This window comes from Sarcophilus harrisii, chromosome 4 (genome assembly GCF_902635505.1).
Source record: "Sarcophilus harrisii chromosome 4, mSarHar1.11, whole genome shotgun sequence".
In the NCBI taxonomy this organism is placed as follows: domain Eukaryota; kingdom Metazoa; phylum Chordata; class Mammalia; order Dasyuromorphia; family Dasyuridae; genus Sarcophilus; species Sarcophilus harrisii.
In genome coordinates, this window is record NC_045429.1 from 320424906 (window position 1) to 320430454 (window position 5549).

A 5549-nucleotide genomic window follows, 5' to 3' on the forward strand; every position below is an offset into this window, starting at 1 on the left:
CCCGCCGCGGCGCAAGGGGGCTCTTGGGGAGCAGGAGCGTTGGGGGGCCGGAGGAAGGGGGCGAGCGGGGGAAAGGCCGTCCCAGAGAGCCAGCGAGAGGATCCTTGGGACATCCGCCCCCCCTCCTTTAGCCCCGCCCCTCATTTAACCCCGCCCCCCTTTAGAAACGCCCCTCCTTTAACCCCGCCCCCTCCAATCCTCAGTCTGACTTAGGCATCACTCACCAAACCCTAGGCGGAAGTGGGGTAAGCGACCGCGCTCCGTCGTCGCACCTCCCTCCCTTTGCGGGCGTCCGGGCCCGACGGCGTCTGGGGACGCGGCCCAGGACCGGCTCTGGGAGGGCCTTGGCGCTCCCTTCTCCCCCCTGAGAGAGTGGTTCGGTTTCCGGGGAGAGCGCGGACTCCTGGGCACCATATTCTAGATTAGCTTCAAACGGGCTCAAGTGTGAGGTGCAAGAGGGTACAGCGCGGACAGAGGGAATTTTAGCTGACACTTAAACCCTGACAGACCTCAGAATCATTATCTGTGTTTGAACCCACTCAGACCCCAAGGAGGTGATCCGTGGCAAGTCACTTCAGCTCTGAATGTGTAACACTCTCAATGCCTATTTCCAAGTCCCCTGGAGGAGCAGTTACACGGCATTAGTGGGTAGAGCCACCGACCCTGGACCCAGGAGTTCAAACATGACTTCGTCTACTTACTAGCCGTGCGAACCTGGGCAAGTCACAAGCCGATTGCCTTGTCCCCGCCCAAAGCCCGTGCCACGAACTACGAGTTATTATATACGGCCCCTTATTTGACAGAGGAGAAAACTCAGACCCAGAAACACAACAGCTAATAAGGAAAAGAATCAGAATCCAGCCTGAGGGCTTCTGACCGCAGTTCTAATGTTCTTCCTGCTATCTAGTCCCGCCGTAGACTCAAAAGTAACCGAGTGGGCCCAGGAGTCCAAGACCAACTGAGCCCGCGTCTCCACCTCCACTCTAAAACATAGGGCATTGATTGATCCTGCTCTCTGGTGTATTCAAGTTTAGGCTTCGCTCAGAGTCTTCACCCTATGGTTTTTCCACAAAAGAAGCTAGATAAATTTCAAGGCCCACCCTAGAGCTATACTCTTTTTTTTTTTTTTTTATTTAATAGCCTTTTATTTACAGGATTTATACATGGGTAACTTTACAGCATTAACAATTGCCAAACCTCTTGTTCCAGTTTTTCACCTCTTACCCCCCCACCCCCTCCCCCAGATGGCAGGATGACCAATAGATGTTAAATATATTAAAATATAAATTAGATACACAATAAGTATACATGACCAAAACGTTATTTTGCTGTACAAAAAGAATCAGACTCTGAATTATTGTACAATTAGCTCATGAAGGAAATCAAAAATGCAGGTGTGCATAAATATAGGGATTGGGAATTCAATGTAATGGTTTTTAGTCATCTCGCAGAGTTCTTTCTCTGGGCGTAGCTGGTTCAATTCATTACTGCTCCATTGGAACTGATTTGGTTGATCTCATTGCTGAGGATGGCCAGGTCCATCAGAACTGGTCATCATATAGTATTGTTGTTGAAGTATATAATGATCTCCTGGTCCTGCTCATTTCACTCAGCATCAGTTCGTGTAAGTCTCTCCAGGCCTTTCTGAAATCATCCTGTTGGTCATTTCTTACAGAACAGCAATATTCCATAATATTCATATACCACAATTTATTCAGCCATTCTCCAACTGATGGACATCCATTCAGTTTCCAGTTTTTAGCCACTACAAAAAGGGCTGCCACAAACATTCGTGCACATACAGGTCCCTTTCCCTTCTTTATAATCTCTTTGGGATATAAGCCCAGTAGTAACACTGCTGGGTCAAAGGGTATGCACAGTTTGATAACTTTTTGAGCATTAGAGCTATACTCTTAGACCTGCCCACTGCAAATCTAAATTTTTGTTGGGGGATGCTAAAAGGCCGAGGGGATTCCTTTTTAAAATATTTTACTTAAAAAAAGATTGATCATAGTAGCTTGTGTTTATCATAGTCATTTCTAATAATATCTCCCCTACCCCATCCTTCCTTTGTATCAAGACAAATATTTAAGTAAATTCTGTCGATGTCAGCTTTTTTCTAGAATTCAATCTAAGACAGATTATTCCTGCTAAGAAGGCAGACATGGATATATGGGAGCACAATTAGAATTGAGCTCAGGATAAGTACAAAGCAGGGGTTATAAAGACAAAAATCACAAGGGGGTGTGTGTGTGTGTGTGTGTGTGATCAACAGCCTGATCAGGTTATCAAGACAAAAATCAAAGGTCAGTGAGTGGGGGCAATAATTGTTTAATGGTTTTTTATCAGATTATCCCTGGCCTGGGCTGTTTTTTTCCAGGTTATCATGATCACATCAGGTTTGGTCACTGGGCTGAAGGCTGACTTGAGACAGTCTGAATAGCAAAGGAGGGGTAGCTCCAGGGTCAGCTGGCAAACATTGCAAGAAAGTTCTGTTGTGTCCAACTTAAGGAATGCCCAGTTTGTCTCCTGCTTCTGATTTCCAGATCAGTCTGGTAGGGGAGCTTGAAAAATCAAAGTGGTTAGTAAAAATCATTAACTATTTCAGTTCCACAATATATATATAGCATTTTGCTTAGTAGACTCCCTCCTCTCTGCTCGTTGAACTCTTCTAATAAGGAGAAAAAAGATGCAATCTCCTTCTTTGATGAAACATTCAACATTTCCCCTAATCATCTATTTCTCTGTCAAGGAAAAAGTGATATGTTTCATGATCTGTTTTCTCATAACATTATTGGTTTTTCAATTACTCAAAATTTGACTTGAGACCTTGACAGCCTGCCTGACCTGCGACCCCATAGGAAAAGAAAGTTCATAGAGTCATAGGATCACATTGTTGGAATGTAAAGCAGAAGTTCTTTTTGTAAAAATTAATATTTTTTCTCAATTACATGTGAGAACACTTTTTAACCTTATAATTTTGAATTTTCACCTCTCTCCTCTCCCATCATTGAGAAGACAAGTAATTTGATAATAATGATATAAGTGCAGTCAAGTAAAACATTCCATATTAGTCATGTTGTGTAAAAAAATACAAAGCAAAAAAAAAAAACAAACCCAAAACAAGAAAAATAGTGTTTGTTATTTTTTAGAGTATGCTTTGATCTGCATTTAGTTTGTATCAGTTCTTTCTCTGGAAAAATAAAACTTTTTCCCTCATAGGACCTTCAAAACTTTCTTGGATCTTTGTTTTGCTGCTCAAAATAGCTGTCATTCACAATTGATCATCATACAATATTGCTATTATTGTGTATCCTATTATCCTGCTTTGTTTACTTCACTTTGCATTAGTTCATATAAGTCTTTCCAGAAGCAGGGGTTTTTAGCCTTTTTTTTGTGCCATGATCCCCTTTAGCATTCTGGTACAGTCTATAGACCCCATCTCAGAATGTCCATAAATGCATAAAATAAAATACAGAGGACTACAAGGAAATCAATTATATTGAAATATCATTTTCATATTTATGACTTCACATATATAATGGGCATCATTTTGCTGGCCTCAGTGGGGAGGGGGAGGACTTGGAAGGAGTGAGAGAATTTGGAACTCAACATTATTAGAAAATGAATGTGATTATGCCTAAAGGGCTATCAAACTGTGCATACCCTTTGATCCAGCAGTGTCTCTATGGGTCTGTATTTCAAATAGATTATAAAAAGGTAAAGGGACCCACATGTATAAAAATGTTTGTGGCAGCCCTTTTTGTAGTAGCAAGGAACTGGAAATTGGGTGGATGCCCATCAGTTGGGGAATGGCTAGATAAGTTATGGTATATGAATGTTATGAAATATTATTATTCTATAAAAAAAAGATCAGCGGGATGATTTCAGAAAGGCCTGGTGAGACTTACAATAGAATCAAAAAAAACATTGTATACTGCAACAACAAAATTATGATCAATTCTGATGGATTTAGCTCTTTTCCCGAATGAAGTGATTCAGGCCACTCTCCTTGTGATGGAGAGAGCCATATGCATCCAGAAAGAGGACTATGGGGAATGAGTGTGTATCACAATATAGTATTTTTACCTTTTTATTATTTTCTTTTTTTCCTTTTGCATTTTTTCCTTTTGATCTGATTTTTCTCATATAGCATGATAAATGTGGAAACATATGTAGAAGAACTGCATGTGTTTAACATATGTTGGATTACTTGTTATCTAGAGGAGGGGAGGAGCAGGAAGGGAGAAAAATTTGGAATGCAAGTTTTGCAAGGATAATTGTTGAAAACTATCTAAATACATTTTGAAAATAAAATGCTTTTATTTTAAAAAAGAAAGGTTTTGAAGAACTTCAAAAGATTATGAAGTTGAAAGATAAAGGAGAAGGTACTATAAATGATGAATGTTCTGATTTTTTTCTTTTTTGAATTTATTTTAATACACATGGCTTTATGAATTATGTTGGGAGAGAAAAATCAAAACAAAAGAGAAAAACCATGGGAGAGGGAAAAAAAAAGTGAACATAGAATGTATTGATTTACATTAAATCTCCATAATTCCTTTTTAGATGCTTATGGCATTTTCTGTCGAAAGTGTATTGGGATTGCTTTGGATCACTAAACTACTGAGAAGAACCAAGTCTTTTATAGTTGATTATTGCACATTCTTGCTATCTTTGTGAACAATGTTTTCCTGGTTCTGCTTGTTTTGCTCAGCATCAGTTCTAGTAAATCTTTCTAGGACTTTCTAAAATCAACTTGTTCATCGTTTTTCATAGAATAATAATATTCCATTATTTTCATATTTCCCAGCTTATTCAATCATTCCCCAATTGATGGACATCAATTCATTTTTAATTCCAAAGAATTACCACAAAAAGAGCTGCTACAAGCATTTTTGCAGTGTGGGTCCTTTTCTCTCCTTTATGATTTCCTTGGGACACAGACCCAGTAGTAGCATTGCTAAGTCAAAGGGTATGCACAGTTTTATAGCCCATTGAACATAGTTCCAGATTGCTCTCCAGAATGGTTGGGTCATTTCACAACTCCACCAGCAATGCATTAGTGTCCCAGTTTGCCCACATCCTTTCCACCATTTTTCATTATCTTTTCCTGTCATCTTAGCCAGTCTGAGAGGTGGTACCTCAGAGTTATTTTAATTTGAATTTCTCTATTCAATAGTGATTTAGAGCATTTTTTTCCACATGACTCTTAGATGGCTTTAATTTCATCTGAAAATTGTCTATTCATATCCTTTGACCATTTGTCAGTTGGAGAATGACTTGTATTCTTATAAATTTGATATAGTTCTTTATTTATTTTAGAAATGTCATCTTTATCAGAAACACTGGCTTTGTACTTCCCTTTTTTTATTATAGCTTTTTATTTACAAGATGGGTAATTTTACAGCATTGACAATTACTAAACCTTTTGTTCCAATTTTTCCCCTCCTTCCCCCTTTCCCCTCCCCCAGATGGCAGGTTGACCAATACATGTTAAATATGTGAAAGTATAAATTGAATACAATATAAGTATACATGTCCAAATA